Here is a 19,822-nt window from a genome sequence, read left to right as displayed (position 1 = left end):
CTCCAAAAACCTTCCATTAAAAGAAATTATTTAATACACCTCAATTTATGTATATACACAGTTAGTCACACCTCATCTTTAAATTCTGTATTTCTCTAAAAGCATTGAGAATGGTCCTGCTTTGAGTGGGGGGTTGGACTAGATGACCTTCTGAGGTCCCTTCCAACACTCATTTTCTATGATTCTATATTCTATTTTCTGGTCATGGTCTTAGTATTTCATTCTATGGGGAAATTCAGTCATTTGGCCACCCACAGAACTCCTGCTCTTTCCAACCATCTCCATTTTTATGGACCCTATGCACCCTCCCATCACTCATCTGTTGACTCCTTGCTTTCCCTGCAAATATTAATGAACCCCTCACAGGTGCAGCTTCAGTGACTCAGCTGAATATTAATACTGCTCGAAGTACCCTTTTTACACTTGCCTTTGGTATGAAAGCAGCTGCCATGTTTGTGATTCTCTACCCCTCCAAATTTCTAGAAAATGTAATCCTGTAGGAACTGCCACAGATTCTCAGACATAGTAAAGAGTAAACCAGGATCCCTTCCCCAGTCTCATTTTATCAGCTTAAGATCCTATGAGCCAAAGAAATTACAAAATGTATGGGGAATAGTTATTTCTTCTATAACACACAAACTAGATTTTCTTCCATTTTGATCTTAAATGGACAGAGAAAGTCAAAGTATGTTTAAATTTACTGTAGTTTATAGTTTGCAAATGAAAATAACACATCAAACTTGGTAATTCATGTACTTTTTCCTAAGTAAAAAGACAATATAGTTATAAGTTTAAAAATGATTTTTTTGTCATTCCTTCATTTTTCTAAAGATGCAGATGTTTTATGTTCTATTGCATATAATTTTATATAAGGCAAAGATAAGCTTACACAATTAATTCACAAAGAAGACTAACATAGGTGGATGATTATTTTATATATCTTTACTTCTGACAACACTATATTCAATGAACACAAAAGATAAAATAACGGTAAAATTACATCCTCTTCCTAGCATTGAGTTGTCTATAGGGATTGCATACAATCTAATTTTACAAAGCAGCACAATGGGCAAAGGATTCAAACTCAGAGGTGAATCTAAGAAAAGTGACATCCAGGAAGACCAGAGAGTCTGCCAAAAGCCTAACCTTAAAAATAAACCCTCAGGCACCATAAATTTGCCTCAGGAATATCCTGAGAAAACAGATGCCAGTATAGAATTCCTAGAAAAATTTGCATATTTCAAAACTTTGTATCCAAGGTATTTTACAGAGGAGAGACACAAGTAATTAACTTGCAGCATTTCACCAGATTTCTTGTAGATTTTATTTAAATAATTTTGTTTGAGGAATAAACTAGACATCTAATTGCTATTTAGATTTAAAATAGTAAAAGTCAGTAAATGTTAATGAAGTCTAAATATCACAAAATTGGTGCTACAGACTCTCTGGGTTAGAATGGCTGGGATATGTGTAAGGTGTAGCACATATTATTTAGTTCACTGATTTGCCATGCTCCTAATAACTTCATTTGCTGATGAGTGCAATTCATTTGCTGATGTGAAAAAAGTGACTCAGGAAATAATACATTTTACTACCTTCTTAAAAGCTAAAAGTTAAAGTGTTGAAAATTGGATTCTATTTTGGTAACTTGACAATGATACGGCTATTCAGGTATTCAAATTTCGATTGTACAATTCAGTACTGTAATAATATGTAGTAAAAAGAATAATACATAACGTTTCTAATCCTGACATTCATTCCCCTGCTAATAAACTTTGGAATTGGAAAAAGAAAGAGAAATAAAGAGAAAATGTTGTTGTGCACTTCATCTCAAAACACCAGTTTTCTGTAGCATCCCTCACACTTTGTAAAGTGTGTCAGCAGAGAGCAAAGAAGAATGTTTTAAGAAGAAATGATAAAAGTAAATTTCAAATATCTAGACATTTCAATCTTGCAGTAAGCATTGGTTTTAGTAGAACTCCATCAAAACTGAATTTAACCCTACAATTAACTGAGGAGCCTTCCTTATAGAGGAGAAAGGACAACTGAAAAAGGACACCCAGCTTAAGGAAGCTAAGAGAATTCAGTGGTGGCCAACACTGCAGAAAAAGAGACAACAAACAGTGGATCTATATGTGCTGAAAAATGAAAAATAAGCAAACCCTTTGAAAATGGACTGCCAGTTAGGATAGTAACTTAAACCATTTGGATGCAAAGGAGCAAATTAAGATACAGTCCTATTTTCCCATTGAGAAGGACTGCACCTCATGTTCTGGAGTAGGGAAAGGACAGGGTTCTCTCTCTAAAGCATTACGGGTCAGGGTAGTTCAGAGAAAAACTATCACTGACATGAAGCGTTTCTGCCCATAGGGATTACAACATGTGCTCCTTCCTAAGGCAGACCAGCTCCATGCAGAACCATGGGGACCTATGAATTTCTGACTTACACGTCTAAGTGAAGCAAGGCATGACTCCATAGTGAATCATGTAAACCCTCCTTGTGGCTCACCCCCCACTTCCCATAATCTGACCTGAATAAAGGCCATAATTGAGGGAAATGGGGTAATTAAAATAAAAAGTATGAAAGAAAAAGGATTTCACCAGAGAAGAATGAAATCAGTTTCCTATTGGTGGTAACAGAAAGATCTGAAGAAAAAAGGACACTGTGGGGAAGTTTTATTCAGGTGATGGGGATTTCTGGTTCAGAGGTGAAGCTGAGGTCTTAGTTAAGAAGACTAATGGGAACAAGAGCAAAGAATCTTAGATTCATTCTTCATTCATTGAAATATTCATTAATAAGAATAGCTTACCCACTAAAGAATAGCGTGGCCATGAGCTGACACAGGCAAAATAGAAGGGAAAAAGGCACATAAATGAGAGGACTAAAGTGCACAGATTTAGGTGTTGACCCTGTAGGGTACAGGCAACAGTCTCATAGGCCATTTGGGCAGCTTTGATGTGTCACAGCTATGTAACCACTGATCAGTACAGAGCTGGGAGCTCATAGCTGAAACAAGAGTCCAATGCTCATTATATTAAGTATGTATGTGTGAGGAAATGGCTGGGGTGACAGATGTAATAAAGCACCCTATGGGGAATGCATGAAAGGAGGCAGCTGATGGTTGAGTGGGAAGAGAAGATAGGTTGAAGGAGAAAAGTGATCATTTTTAAAAGTTTCCCTTCTTTGAGAGCCAATCTCTCTTTCCAGCAGCAGTCTGTGTCCTTTCTGCTATTTTAAACTGATTTTCTGGTGTATAAAGGCTAAAATTGGAAGTATTCAATGTTCCAGTGTTCCCATACATAAAGAAAGAGGCTTCAAAGAACTGATATATACTGCTGCAGAATCAAAATTGTACCCTACAACCATGTCATGTATTTACAGACAAACAATGCTGGGCCAGAGAAATGGTTGGAAGTGAGATACAGGTATCCAAACATCACCAAGTTTGTCTTCATATAAGAAGGAGCATTTGGGTGGGAAATACATGAGATGTACATGTTCAGGGAAGGCCTTGTTGTTTACCTCAGAGAAAGCCTGCCCCAAAAGTTTTAAGCATATTCCATATGTTTCACTGCTTGATACTCCATTGCAAAGAGTATGTAGGAACCAGCTGCTTTAGCCCGCTCTACCTTTTAATTCCTAAAGTGTTCTCCCTCTGTGGGAGTAAAGTCAAAATGCTACTGAAGTCCATCTTACACATATAAATTATGAATAAGCAGTTGCCATGCATAGTCTAGGTTTAGGTGGCTTACTTTAATCTGCTTAAACCTACACAGGGAGCATTGCATGCAGCTGTTTGCTGCGGCTGAGGGTTGCATGTGCAACCATTCACCGCAGCTCAACATAAATAACTCGGGTTGGGGGAAGGGTTTGCAGGTCCATGGGAGGGGGTGGGGGGAAGGGGGCACCTGGCTAGAGGGTTAAAAATAGCCTGGGCAAGATCAGGTTGTGGGGAGGACTAGCACAGCTTGGGGGCTGGGGTGAGCTGCCGGGCTTTCCCAGCCATGTGGATGTGATGCAAACCTGTGCACTCATTTGCTAGATCAGGTTAACCCCTCTAAGGGCATTTTTGACACATGCTCTGGGAGGTGTGGGAGTGGGCACTTTAATTAGTGAGCCACACTAGTTAAAAGTACCCGAGTGTCACATGCATCAGCGCCCCCATGCTGAAAAATGGTGGCAGGGTGCTTTAAACTAAAGCTCATCAAACGAGTTTCAGTTCAAAGCATCCAACCACCATTTTTCAGCATGGGCATGCTGATACACATTGGCACTAGAGCCTACTAGAGTGCATTAATTTCCATGCTCCATCAGACTCAATTAATGTGATGCACTGGATTGCTAGTGTGTCGGAGCAGGCTCTCTGCACATGTATAGGAGCCCTACATTACTATGGTTCGTAATTTAGACACAACGGGGTGTGCCATTTTTTGGCCAAATTTATTCCTCTGAATGCCTGCATGAGTGGGTCTTTAAATCAACCTAGCCCTGATTAGGTTAAATCATGTATAAATAAAATGCCTGCATATATCCATAAAACAGAATAATGAAATCAGAGAACTGTAGCTGTATTGTGTATCTTAAGTAATCAAACAGTTTAAACCTGTTTAGAAGCTGAAGCTAATACAGGACAAAGTAGTCTGTTTAAGAAAGAACTGCTCTGGGCTCTGCCCCATTTGTCTGCTGCTTTCTATGGGAATTTTACAATATTGGTTCTAAAGTAAATGGCCAGGGGAAATTTTTCTACTTGACAGTAATCTCCTCATGACATAGTACTATACCTGAGAACAAGAGAGTATCCATGCTACTGAAGCTACAATCTTGTTAGCATAAAATAAAGGGGAAAAAGTGTTCCATAAACATATCTTTTTTGGGAATATGCTTCAACCCAGGTCCAAAATGGCCTGGGACTGGGGGGGGGGGGGGGGGGGGGAACAGGAGGCAGGCAGGGGGGAGAGTGTCCTTTTAGCAGTCTACTGAAAAGCCAGATATGTTGTCACGTAGTGTAAGAGAACTGAGGCATTCTGGGTGAGATTTCTGCTTACAAAAATGGGTTATCTAGGTAGGTACTTATATGGATTTTCAGATGTAATAAGAATAGAAAAAGCAGCTTTGGCTGATTGTGTAAGTTTTCATTATTTTGTTTTTAAATTTATATCAAAGGCATCCAACATTTTTTTTTCACACAAAGAAAAATAATAGTTGTAACTTCAGCCACACACTTGTGCCTGTGGCACAGCTGCCACCAGATGTCACTGATGCCCCCGTACATTCTGCTGCTTCCAGCACCCAGAAGCTTTGTTACACCTCTGGTATGCAGTATCCTGATAGGGTGGAAGAGAACCCCAAAGAAGTCGTACTGTAATAGATGGAAGGCCTTGATCTTCAAGGTGAAAGGCCATCTTTTCTTAAAGTTTGCTGAGAAAGAAGAAAAAGTGAAGATGGAAAGGTAACAGGCAAGCAACAACAATTAAAAAAAAATCAGGAGTGGGTACTTTCTAGTGACGGTTATGACACTGAGGCATTTCTCTATAGGGACATCGGTTTAATAAAACAGAAGCCAAATAATTGCAGCTATAGGTGTAATGAACACTTTATTGATCTATCTTTCTTTACCCGTAAATTAGCTTCAAAGAGTGTATTTGGATAAGCTTAAAAGAGTGGGTCGGGATGTTCTTGCAATGGCAGGACACTGACAGAGCATTCGTCACCCTGCTTTACTTCTGGCAAGTTAGGGTGTTTTTGATGTTTTCAGGTATTGTGCCTGGTGGTTACATGAAAGGGTTTTCTGTCCAGTCTTGTTTGAAACAGGCTGGACAGGCATTTGTCTAGGATATTTTAGATGCTAGTTATCTGTTAAGATCCTGGAGAGGACTGAAGCAGTGGGGCAACCTCCCTTGTCTGCTCTCCAGACCAGGGACCCTAGTTGCAGGGTGATCTGGTATCTGGGGGACAGGGAAAGACAAGAAGCAGCTGCTCCTCTGCTCTGTTCCCATCACTGGGAGAAGAACAAAGCAAGGCAAACTTTCTGCCCAAGGGAGCAAGGAGCAGCTACTCCCCAGCTGACTGATCTGGGAGAAGACTGAAGCATCCACTGAATTGCTCTAATTACTTCCCAGATTGGAGATCCCCTGTCCAGATGACACCTAGAAGAGGTTTCTTCCAAAGAGCACGTTCACTTGAGATTCTCCTGCATGTTGCCTCAGAGAAACTTTTAGTATTTCCTAGCACAGAAATACAATGGTTAGCCAACAAGTAACAAAACTCAGATTTTGAATTTCAGAAAGTGTTTCAGTTCCAGTTTTCAGGATATTCTTTTGCCTATTTTCTTTTCTTATTTCAGGCATTGGCAAAAGCTTATTTAGGCCCATAGCAGAAATGGAATGGATAAAAACCCATGAAAATCCAGAGCAACTAGGATAAACTAGGAGAAAAAAAAATGAAGGTTGTTGTATCTGGGGAATTATAAAGCATTGAATCTATTAGTCATGCTTGCAAAGTTGCATAACCATATAACACCTTTTTATTACTCTTTTTTATGAGTTATGCACTCTCTCTCTGCTACAAACAAGCCCTTTCACTATAAAGTATTGCTTCCTCAGGTTTTCTAGTATATCCAAAACTTCTGCAAGTTACTGTAATTCATTTCACTAGTCCCATCTATCATATCCTAAAACAACAGGACATACAATTTATTCGAATAGGTGCTTGGACAAATGGAGGACTTTAAAATGCAAATGAGGCCCCCCTGACGGACAGCAAACATGAATAGAGTTGGGATGCAATGGATTCTGATAGCTTTGGCTTTTTTAAGCTTGGAAACTCCTGAATATGACTTGAATTGTTGTATTTTGAAACAGCACAACATGAATGGAAGTACATACATCTACTTACATTTTCTGGAATGAAGACCACCCCCCCCTCTACATGTGCAGGTAAAGGTGTGATGGGATATAGACCATGATTCACACCATCACACCTTCTGCCATGACACATACATGGCACGAGGTGTGATTGTGGGATTGTGCATTAAGATCCCATCTTGCTTTATTGCTGGTATTAGAGGGAGCCCAATCCCAGGCTCCCCCTGAAACAGCAAGTAGCACACACACTAGTGGAGGGCAGAGTCTCCCCACCCCAGGGCTGGAGAATCCCTGATGTGGTGATTTCTGCACCCTGAAGTTACATGAAAATTTGGCCCCAGGAGAGAGAGAATCCAGGACTGCAGGACTGTGGGTTTTCCTGCACCTCTGAGCCACAGGGATCACCCCTGTGGCAATCATGCAGCTCTAGGGACTTTCCTATACTCTGTAGCCCTAAGGATAGTGGTAGCCGTGATCCCTATGGTTCAGGTGCTAGAGAAACAATACAAAAGCAGGATTCTATCCCAATCAAAGGTACTTTCCTGGGAGGAAAAAGTCCTAGATTCCAGTTCCTGCTCCCTGGAAACCACTGGATACAATACTGAAATCAACATCATCTGTGTATATAAGTTTGTTCAAGACCTCAAACTTATCTGCACAAGGCCAAGTTTTGTGCAGATAAACTTGGCCACTCCCTCTCCATACAGAATCCAGGAATAAAGTAATATTTCCTAGATTCTTGTTACTGTAGGTACATGTTCTTTAATTTAACACAGTTGTGAAGATGACCTGGAATATACTGCAAAGATGCTGTGAGCACACAGCAGAGATTCTTCAATGCACCCAGTAGTAATATAATTACATCTAGATTTGTATATCTGCTTCAGCCAAAGAAGCAGGAAAATCAAAGTTTCTCCAACCCATGTCACTACAACAACTTGATAATAAAAATCCTACACATCCTTGCCACATACTCTTTGGTCTAGGTTTCATCTACATTCACTGATACTTCCACAAGAGTAAGTTGTGCTAATGCACAGGCATCACAAGACTGCAAAGAAAATGGAGCAATAGTGGTAAAAAAAGATGAGGCTCCAACAACTGCGCAGATACTAAATATGGGCATGTGTAGATGAAATGGGGGCCCTAAATTAAAATGGTGGGTTTTAAAAAACACCATTTCAATTTGGGGCTGATTAAACCCCTGTGTCATGCACATATCCTACTGACTTATCTGCCTCTCTGGTGGCAGGGAGAGGAGATGAGGGGAGGGCAAGCTGCCAATGGATGGAGTGGTGCCTGGGCTGTGGGGAGGATGCTAGTGCTTCCCTCCACAGCAGCAGCAGCCCTCCTCCAGGCAGCACCTGCCCAGAGGCACCCGACTCCAGCAGTCCCGGGGAGCGCCGCAGCCGCAGACCGAAGCACCTGGCCTCTGTGTAGCTCAGGCAGGCAGACTCCAGGGGGAAAAAAAAAAAGATCAGGCTCGCTGCTTTTCTTGGGTGGAGCCTGCTTTCCCGGGCTGTGGCCAGGCTTCCTGCAAAGCTGTGGAGTTACACGGAGCCTGGTATTTTGCTCCATGTCTGTAGGACAGCAAAGAAAACTCCTTAAAGGAGTTTTAGTTTGCTGTGCCCCAAGTCATTTAAGGCACATTACACCACCAAATTTCCTACAGTGACTGGAATTAATGTGCAATACGCTGCCAACACGTGCAAACACAAACACCATTAAAACAGTGCAAAAGCTGTGCAAAAGCCTGTTTTAAAGTGTCACGAACACATGCCTCTTGTTTCATCAACACACATCCTATATCTTTTGTAATCTTGCTTGGTAGCCAAATGGAATTACACACTACAAAAACTATTCCAATTTAACTCAACTTTGCTGAAGAAGAATTTTAACTCTCTCTGGAACTGGACTGGCATAGCAAATGCATGATTTGTAATCCTTATTCAAAATTGTATGCTTCGCTGTATGCTTCACTGGCAAAGGGCAGGTTTAAACCTCTCTTCTGGCACTTACGTATAGCATGAAGTGATATGGTAGTATACTTTATTAAGTAAACCAAGCAACAAGATTTACATATTTGCTGGGAACTCTAGAACATGCAAATTGTCATTTTTGATGCATCTTGCATTCCAGAGGATTCTGGTGGTCCATTAAAATAGGTCCTTCCTGAAATACAGTTTTGTTTTTTTTTAGTTCCACTCATTCTGTAAAGTGTAGACCAAGACATAAAACTAGCCATCTGCTACATCTGAGATATGTGAATTAAAGCTTTTGACAGGTTTATTAAACAACTTTACTATTTGAGGAGCAAGTTCTATTGAATTTGAGTGTAAATAGGTTATATGGCCATATTGACAGAATGAAAGACAGAGTTGAGTTTATTCAATACACAACATATGTGGAATCTAATGAGATGAGGAAACTAACAATAAGTAGATCAATTGAATCTAAGAAGTTGGGGGAAATGTGACCTATATGTTGTCTTCTCATATTTCTTGATGCAGCTCCAAGATTCCCGTGGGCAACCAGAAAATTACTAGGATTTTTAAACAGCAGGCCACTCTCATAACTAATTTCAGCAGTCACCAAGACTGCCTTCAAGCATAAATTAGCCTGTGTGCTATGCCTTACTATCATCAGTACTAGTTCTAACCATTTTTCACTTCCTGCCATAGGTGATTGGTGTCTGGGAGGGTACACCCCACCGGCCGATCACCAAATGCATTTCCGGTTTTGTGGCTGGCACTTCCAGAGGGTGCACGGGGGTACACAGCCAATCTCAGGGGGTGCGCATGCCCCAGCATGCACCCCCTACACATCACCAATGCTTTCTGCCAAATTTAGATTTTTGTGAAAAATCTGTATGAACTGTGATAAGTCTGTGAACAGAAAATAGAATTTCACACAGCTCAAAATACAGTTAGAACAAGGCATTGAGCCAAAATGTTTGCTAGCTGAATTTCACATCTTTGATTTCAATTTATTATAACACTTTGAAGTGAGTTCATTCATTCTTTTTTAAAGTGATTTAGAGATGCCCAAGCTTTACATGGGAGTTGATGTTTTCTACTGTCATGTACAGTTCAGTATAATTTTCTAAAGGTGCAGAAAGAAGTAACTTCAACATTTTCTAAGTGAAACAGGATTGAAATGTTTTCATAAAGGAATCATTTCAGCCAAGAGCACATGTGCAGCCTCTGTGACACCCCCAAAGTATCTGTTGAAATGAGGTAAAGATTTTAGAGCTTTTCAGATGCTTTTGGAACATTTTGTAGGTGTTCAAAACATTTCAATTGTCACTTCTGTCCACAATCTAAATTATATTTTCATTAGTTAAGTCTGCTCGGATGCTTTTCAGCATAGGACAATATCCATTTTGTACCAAATGTTTTGTTATTTATACACATTTTACTATATAAAGTTGTCTCATCTTTCAGTAAAAGAAATCCAGGAGACGATAAAGGCAACAGTTCTTGGTTGCTTTGTCTTTTCATTATTTATAAAAGGGGGTGAAAGTGAGTAAACTGTTTTACATTATTTAACACAAATCTAACTGACCACATGAGATGCAAGGCAGTAGACAACTAATTCAAAGAGGAGTTTATATTTTTACTATGTGGAAGGAATTTTTAGCCTACTTTATTCTTAAGCAAAGTGACTACACCAGGATTTGGAGAAACTGTCCCTTCATGGTGTATAATGCCAGCTACCAGAAAAGCAATGTAATAAAAGCTCCAAGTTAGGGTTAGCTAAGTGTGGAAAAGCAAGACAGAGGGGAAAAGGATGCTTAGCTTTCAGTGACAGGTGTCCAAATACTAGAGCCTAGTGTCCATTATACATTTTATGTGACTAAAGACTTGCAGCTGAATAGCCACTTAAATTAATGAAATAAATACTAATAGGAAAGTCCAGAAGTTGTCGAACTTAATTCTCATACTTCTGCTTCATTATGCACTGTGTTTTCTTGTTCATCTGCTGATGATGCCAAGCTGTTTTCTCAATTCAGAGTGATGCAGCTCTATTCTAAATGGCTCCTGTTGAAATCCCTAGGGATTTAATTCACTTTCTTCAATTTTACTGATAATCCTTGAAACAGATGTTGGTTTTTCCACAGAGACATACAAGTTTCTAGGCAGCTATAGGGCCCTACCATCTGATATGCATATTTTGCTCTGAATCTATTTATGCACCCTCTTTTCTGGGGTCCCAATTTCTTCTGTGTGGATGCAACAAAAGAGATTTGCTTAGCAAATGGTTGGTATATTTAGCATTAGATTTCTTTTCCTCAGCTTTGCTAAACAGGTAATTAGAACAGCTTTAAGAAACTTCCACTTCCCTGGGTCACTAATATTAGATCAGTTTACATTCAAACTTTCTTGCCAGTAAAATACACACAACATGTTGAAATTAGCAAGTGCCAATAAACACATGACAAAGCTGCAGCAAATGGTTCCCAATAAGTTAGCACTTTAATGAGTAAAGGGATGTGAGGCTGTTAATTATGCAGTGTTAGTTTCTATGAAAAACAGCTGCAAATGACACATTCTCCTTCAGACTGAAAAGCAAATAAGTATCTTAGACAATACCACATGCACAGCACAAAATAAGGCTTTCAATCATACTCATGTGCAAGACAAAGACCAGTATTCTTTTCCACCTCTAAAACATTTAAGGCAGGGCAGGATTGTGCCTTAGAGGCTAACTTGCTCAGAAAGGCATAAACTTTCATAGGGGACTGCCTAATTCATCAGGTGCTGTAAACAGACTTCCAGAGAGCACAGACACTATATCTCTGCAAGTCCATCCATAGCATCTGATGATGTAGGCTACCACCTGTGGAAGCTTATAGCTTTCTGAATGAGTTTGTCTCTAAGCAGCCATTCGGCACTGACTGCCTGACTTCTGACTAACACAGCTAGCTACTGTTCTTTAAAACATTTAAGTGATACTTACAACAGCTTCTAGCCATCTGCATCACTAAATGTCAGCCTACTCTACCCTTTTCAACTGCCACAAACTGCTAAAACTCCTAGTCATTATGAGTCTCCATTTTGGCCTGAAAAGATTCTTTGGGGATTCAGACTTGGCCTAATGCACATAATCTGAAGCAATCTGAGACTGCCGCCTAGACACCACTGAGATCAGATTCCATCTGGAAAGCAAACTCAATGAAAGTCCCCAAATCCTTAGTCTGTCAAAACAAACAAAAAGCTCAGTACTGCAGCAGCTGGTTGATAATGCAAAGTGGGGATGGTGCCCACCTTTATATAACCATTTAATGGTTTGGGCACTAGCCCATGTAGTGTGAGACTTGGACTCCCAGTCCCCCTCACCCTGAAGAGTCTTGAACCCACTTCACTTGCCAGGACATCAGCTATGCAGGGTTGAGTGTGTTCTCCACAATTCCTGTTGAAAGAGTGAAAGATTCAGGGAGGCCAAGGGGCAGCAAACAGGAAGGCTTATAGGGCTCTGTAGCTGAGTAAACAGGGTACTGTCATGGGAGGGAGGAAGTCCTGGGGGCTGGTCTCTGCTTCCAAAGCTGTTGGTGCATTTTGTACTAAATATTCATCAGATACATTATATGAACAGTTTTAAGAGTAGCGGGGGGGGGGGGGGGGCACTCAGGAGTCCCTCCCTCCCAGGACAGTGCCCTTGTCATAGGAAGGGACCTACTACTTCACCTTTTCAAGCAATGGCACACAGAGCAACATGCCAAAGTTTACTAAAAGAGTTACTGTTCAACTACCTGGTCATCAGTACACTTGAAAATGCTCTCTCTTGCCCAAAGCCTCTGGCAAATTATGTTCCTGTTCCCAAAGGAGGAGACATATTAGGTAACTAAAAGATATGGATACTGGATAAATACTGAGCTTATATCTGCAATTTAAATACAAATATTAGGTAGCTAGTTAGAATGAAGTGTTTCATTCTTGTTAAATAACAAGATAGACAGTATTCAGAGCTAGATTTCCTTGAGAATTTGATGGTGCTTGTATGTGGATTTTGTTTCAGGTTTGTTTTACTACCCATAAGTAACACTTTTCAAGTGAATACTAGATGCCTCAGAACCTCTACTGTGTGGATAAAAAAATTGCAATAGTATAAAACCATTCAGATCAGAGTTACAAGTCAGTTCAGCATTTAACATATTACTCACATGATGCAAAGGGAGTTATTTCTTAACATTTTCTCTGAAACGTTTCCTAACATTTTATCCACTTCACTTTCTACAAGGTACATTTTTGGAAGAGCTAGCCCAGCATTCTCTATTGCAGCCCATCACCTTGAACATACATGTGTCTAAGTAAAGGTTATGTAGTGTAGCTGAAGTATAGTGAAAAAAAAACAGCTGGTTCACACTCTAGACTGTTTTGCAGATTCCAGGTCAGTTTATATTTTCACTTTATTTTCTAAATGGAGCTCTTTTGCTTAATTTCCTTTTTTCCCATCCTCCTTTTTCCACTTTCCTTTGTGGACAGCTGTAATTGCAGCTCCTTTTGTGTTTAAAAAGAATCCAGCAACTGTCTCCAGATTCATATACCAAAGACAATAGTATCGTATTTACCTGAATCCAAGACATCCTCAAATTTAATACAAAACCCCAACAACCAGATCCATGGGTGTCTGGTGCCTCTTGAGTAGGAGGGAGCACATGCCCCCGACACCAGTCGGCGACCAGGCCACGGCCACTTTTGCTGGCAGCCCCACGCCCCAGCCAGCACTCACAGTGAGGCACTGCTACTCTCACTTGCCCCCTGCCCGCTGGCTAAACAGGGAGCACGGCTGGACAGGGGGTGCACCAGTGCTCTCAGGTGCACCCTGAGGGGTACTCTCATGCACCCCCTTGACCCCCCTATGCATCACCCCTGACCAGATCTTATACATGGGAAATATAAACATTTGTTATAATTTTTTCATGTAAAGCTAGAAGGTGTCCCATTTACAGATAATTGACATGCCTTGGGGCAGTGCTCTACTGTTTCCTTAACCTGGGTATGAGGAGGAGGCGATATAGTTAGGACCATACTCTAGTTGCCTTTTGCCCCCAGGTAGCTCCTGTGCCCATTGGATAGGAGACTGGGTGGGCTTTGCTGGAAGTAGAAACAATAAGTGAAAACCCGCTTCCCTTACCTAGGATCAAATCCAGGTCCTTGCAGTCTGCAGACTGAACTATGCAGCTCCCATACTTTTCCATGCATAGAATCTAATTATTTGATGGTCACCTTAAATGTGTCCTTCCCTCCCCCCCTCCCCACCACTGCTTCAGTGGGGAAAGCTGTGGCAAGAGGCAGTAGTTCTTTTTGCTTGCAGTAGCCCCTTGCCACCCTGCACCTTGTCCTTTGCCCTGCCACCACATGCCCCCTACTGCTGTCTACTAGGTCCCCCAGTGCCTGTGTCCCCCAGTACCTGCCCCCCACCTTGATCCTGCCCCCTTGTCATTTACACCTCCCCCCCTCCCCCACTTGCTAACCCTCAGCTATTGCTTTGGCTCTGAACCCACTCCAGCTTGGGGCATAGAGTACTTTGTGGCTCACGCCCCAACTAGCCAGGCAGCAGCGGTTGGGGCAGTGGCAGATCCAGCCCTAGTTCCTGATCCACTTCATAGCCAGGCAGCAGCAAGATCCACAATGTGCTCTGTGCCCCAGGTTGTAGCTGGACCAGAGTGAGAGCTATAACTGAGTGTAAATTGGGGGGGGGAGGGGGGGCAGCTGGGAGGAGGAAAAGGGAAGGCAGAGATGCAGAGGCTGTAACTCCAACCCAAAACCTGTGTCGAGCCTGAAGCTAGAGCTGCAGCAGCTGCCTGCCCTCTACCTTGTATTTGAATCCAAGATGAGGGGCTTTTGTTGCCCTTCAGGTTGAATGGTTGGGGAAAAAATTGTCTTGGATTTGTGTAAATACTGTAAATAATGTGGCCACTTCTTTCCCCTGTAGAATTGTTTGCATCCATCTAATCATTTAACTTTCCTTTGTGGACAACTGTAATTGCAGCTCCTTTTATGTTTAAAAAGGAATCCAGGTTCCTCAAACCTTTTCTGCTGAACCAGAGTATAATTTTTATGTAGAACTGGAACAAATCCCTTCTGTTGCACTAGGTCTTTTTGTTGGTATACTTTAGTATTTCATACTTCTTAATATTCTGGAATGTGGCTACACTCTCTGTTTTCCAGAAGCATTGAAAATGACATTTAATTTTCCATGCTGCACTCAGGACATAAGTTTCTATATTATCCATATTAAATGCACATTGGATATTTTGCTGGTGTGGATTTAAGAGGATGAAATTAATTTTCACAAATTTTAAGTAATGAAGCACAGTCTCAGAGTATTAAACTGTAATGAGGAATGGACCCATAGGATGGTATACAGTAGATAGCATTTTATATAAAAGGAGGAATTTGGTGCTGAGTGGTACAAGGGATGGCATTATAACTGGAACACATTTAATTCATTTTGCTTGCAGTTACAACCTTTAGCACTCCTGTCTCATTCCTCCTTTTACTGTCCACAAAACTTCAATGCCAAGACAGAGAACCTTTTTATCTTAATCAGTTGTTAGTGACAAATAATATTGGTTACACTTCACTGCTCTGCAAAGAATGTTTTTGGAAGACAGCCATAATCTTAGTAAAAAAATACTGACATGTGTTCATTTAAATTAATAGAGATCTGTAACCTAAACTAATAAATTACATGGATTCCACAACTAATAAAGAAAAACTACATCCGAAAAAGCAAATATTATGGTTTGGATACTGAGAAAGAAGTAAAGCAGAGAACAGTCTGCACAGATACACTAACATACAGTACTAGAACCAAAGGTATTTTATTTAAATGCTATGCATTTACCTCTCAAAAAAACAAACATCACTTAAGAAAATTCTTCAGTTTGCTGTCCAGTTAATGGAAATTGCTAACAGCATAATACATACTCATTTTTATAGTAAACTAGAATGCACTGCACACGCTATTAGTCTCTAGTGTTCACACAGATAACAGCAAAACCCAGGATTTTTTTCATTTTCTTTTCCTCAAGGTGATATATTCCATAGTCCAAATTGTTAGTCTCAGGCATAGTATACCATGCCTCCAGAATTCTTGTGTCTGAAATAGAATATCCTTGACATTCTTCTTTTCCATCCCCAGGGAACCTGCACAAGATAATAAGATGCAACAGAGAATATAGTCTTGATTTCTACTAGACCCACCAGAGGAGGTGGGAGCATTTCATTAGGCAGCTGGATATATGCACAGATTCACTGCCCAGCGCAGGGAACACTTTAACCTGTAAGACTTAGCAATAATTTCCAAAGAAGTCTACTTGCTTCAGGTTTGTCATCCATTTCATTTATATTTTGGACTTCAATAGAGTTAAAACAAGACACAGCACCTTTGATACTAGTCTCTTCATAAAAAATATGATGGAAGTTTTGGACAAGGACTTGGTTCATGTACCAAGAATCATTCATGACTGAGTAGAAATGACATTGTGTGCATGGCACAATATCATGTTAATTTCCACAACTTTACAAAATAACAAAGATTGACAAAGAGAAGATCATTTGAAATAAGGATCTTCACAGAATAGTACAGTAATTCTGATTTCACTGAACTCAATAGCCTGTCCCATTAAGTTGAGTACAGTCATGATTTTAAATCATTTGAGTGAAGGAAGAATTAATTATCCACATGTTTGGAAGTCTCAAATGATAACAACAACAATGAACTTTGGTATGTTAAATATACTATATTAAATAATAATAATGATGATGATAGAAATTATTATAAAAGCTCCTATAGGTTACATTTTTGCATGCATTTGATGTTGCTATTTGGTATAATTTTGGACATGTTGGGTGCATCTACACAAGACGCTTCCTGCATAGTTCCCTAATTAGCTACGAAATAAATGTCTTGGCATCTACACATGCAGCCCTATCAAGCCGCAGGAAATTAATAAACTCCAAAGCATGATAGTACTTGTAATACAAGTACTATCCTGCTGTGGATTTTTTTTTTTTGTGTGTGTGCAGCAACAATTGTATGGATGATAGGGCTGTGCGAAATTTTGCCGGTAGTTTCATTTTGACGCTGTTTCGACTTGTTTTGAGCTTGAAACAGCAAAATCGAAATGAAACAGAGGGCTTCAAAACAGCCTCAAAACAAAACGAGGCAAGTCAAAATGTTTTGAAATTTTTTAAATGTTTTGAGTTTCGAAGCTCAAGCTGGGCTTGCCTGAAGGGAAACAGAAACTAAAGTAAGGAGAGGGAGGGGGAAGAGTGGGGAAGAAGGGAAAGGAGTGCTGTCTTATTGACTGTGTAGCTGGCCAGTTACTATCATCCTTTCCTGAGGTCTCTTCCAATCCCTGTGCTCTGGGGGAGGGATGGAAAATTGCCATAAAACACAACATTGTTTGAACTGCCCTGTTTTCTGCCTTGGTATCAGTTGAGTGAGGGTGCACCTTAACACACACACAGTGTCACCCACCCATACACACGTTTTGCCTGTCAGCAGCTAGAGGTGCAGGGCCCCAGAACCCAGACTTCCCCCGCACCTATCTCTTTGACAGCTTGCAGGCTTCATGGCCACTGCAGAGGCTACCATGCCTGCAGCTTTCACCCTCTGTGCCCCAAGACGGACACAGTCCCACAGGCACCCATGTCACGAGTTTTGCCTGTCAGCAGCCAGAGGTGCAGGGCCCCAGCACCCCCCTGAACCTATCTCCTTAAAAGCTGACAGGCTTTGTGGCCTCAGCAGGGGCTAGCATGTCTGCAGTTTTCACCCTGCTGCACCTTAACACTCACAGTGTCACCCATGTCATGAGTTTTGCTTGTCAGCAGCCTGAGGTGCAATTTCCCCCAAATCCCTGCACCTACTTCCTTGAAACTTGGCAGGCTTCACGCCCTCAGAAGGGGCTACCATTTTTGCAATTTTCTTCCAAATCAGGCCAGAAATGACAAAGCTATAGGCTGTTTTGAGCTTCCCCATTATAGCCTATGGGCAAAATGTCAAAACACCGTCGAAACAGTAAAACTGTTTTGACAAAACAAAATGGAACAGCAGTTTCAAATTGAAACAAAATTTGAAATGAAATGCTATTCTGGTGAAACATCAAAACACAAGTTGAAATGGAATGGTGCCATTTCGCACAGCCCTAATAGATGCTGACCTGGCCAGTTGGGACATAAGGGTGCTTCAGTGGGGGGCTGCCTGCTAGCTAGCTCATACTGGACACCCTTGTGCCCCAGCCAGGCCCTCTGCAGCATGTTGAATGGGCTTGGAGCAACATTTTTTAGCACACCTCCTGGAAGCTGTTTGAACAGTCTTATGAGCTTCTCTTAGGTTATTGAGCAAATCAGTAGTAGGAATAGACTTGTAGGTGATTAGGGCAGTTCTTTTCCTCTCAATGAATGGCAGCAGTACCTCTGAATGGTCTACAAACCAGTTGACATTTTTCTTAGTACTCTTTCCAAAACCCTTGACTGATGCATTGTACATACTTATCTTCACAACTTTCCATGCATCTGATGCAGTCTCATTCGATACAACTGACTTTGCTACTTCATTGAGAAACCATTTCTTGACAGGATCATTGATTTGCCACAAGTAATACAAGGTCATCCAGCAGGTTTATTTTGGTGGATCTTCTTAGCTTGAAATTTCACTTTGCAGCAGACAAGGGAGTTGTCTGCATTGCAGTCTGTGCTTTGAAAGGGTCATGTATGCAAGGTCTCTCAAGTGGGTACGTCTTGTCAATGCCAAGTCTAGCTGATGCCAGTGCTTGGACCTTGGGTGTCTCCATGACATTCTGCTTCTGATGTTACCAGCAAAGAAGGTGTTGGTAACCAATAAGACTTGACTAGGACAGAGATCAAGCACTCTCTGGCCACTGTCATTCATATGTCCAGTTCCAGGCCCACCCAGAATCCCAGGCAAGATCTCAGCATTAGACCCAACTCTTTCACTGAAGTTTCCAAGTACTAGGAAGGTTTCCTTCTGTGGAATCCTGCCAATAAGTTATTTCAGCTGTTGATAGATGCTGTCCTTCTCTTCATTACTAGCCTGCAGAGTTGGAGCACAGACACTGATGAGGTTGATGAACCCCTTCTGTAATCTAATTTGAATTGTCATGGTATGTATGGACACTGTAATCAGAGCTTCACACAATGACGTAAGTTCATTTCTGATAGCAAAACCTACACCATGCTCTCTCCTTACTCCTGCAGGTTTGCCATGCCAGTAAATGATTTAGTCCTTCTCCTTTATGAAGCTTGTGTCTGAGAGCTGAGTTCTTGAATCAGATGCAATATCAACTCGGAAACATGCAAGCTTGTTACTCAACACAACTATTTTATTCAGATTCAAACCCAGATCAAAGTCATATTGAGGGGTCAAAGTCTGATTATTCCAACAAGAAATTCTGTTTATAAAATCAGTTGAGCCAGGATGTAAGTAGTGAGGCAATGCTTGTTTTACCCACCTTTTCTAGGGCTACCCTCAGGTGAGGCAAGCAGGCCATCCCTCAACAGGGCTTCTTGGAAATCTTGGTAGCTGCCTCCGGGCCCTTATGACTCTCTTGGATCCCTGCAACCATCTTGCCAAGACCTTCAGTACATATGCCTAGGCAGAGTTATGGAGGAGTAGAAGCTGCCATAGACCTGTCATCCCCACTTTAGACCACTGAGCCAAAATCCAAACATCAGAATGAATCTAGATATTCAGTGACATGGAGGTTGTAGCTGCTGCTAGAAAACAACCTGAATAGAGCTGCTAACTGCTTATCCCTTCAGTGTGAGTGCCTTTATTGTCAGGGTGTGGTTCCTTATCCTTTCTTCAATCAAGAAGGGTCCACAAGGCAGTGAAGGATGCAGTTTAACATCATGCCTAGGTCCATGTACATATGAATTGACACTGAAAAGTTGTTGAGGGGGTATGGCAGATCCACATCTTGGGG

The sequence above is a fragment of the Alligator mississippiensis genome, chromosome 3, assembly GCF_030867095.1.
Source record: "Alligator mississippiensis isolate rAllMis1 chromosome 3, rAllMis1, whole genome shotgun sequence".
NCBI classification, from domain to species: domain Eukaryota; kingdom Metazoa; phylum Chordata; order Crocodylia; family Alligatoridae; genus Alligator; species Alligator mississippiensis.
Note: the sequence above shows the minus strand (reverse complement) of the source record.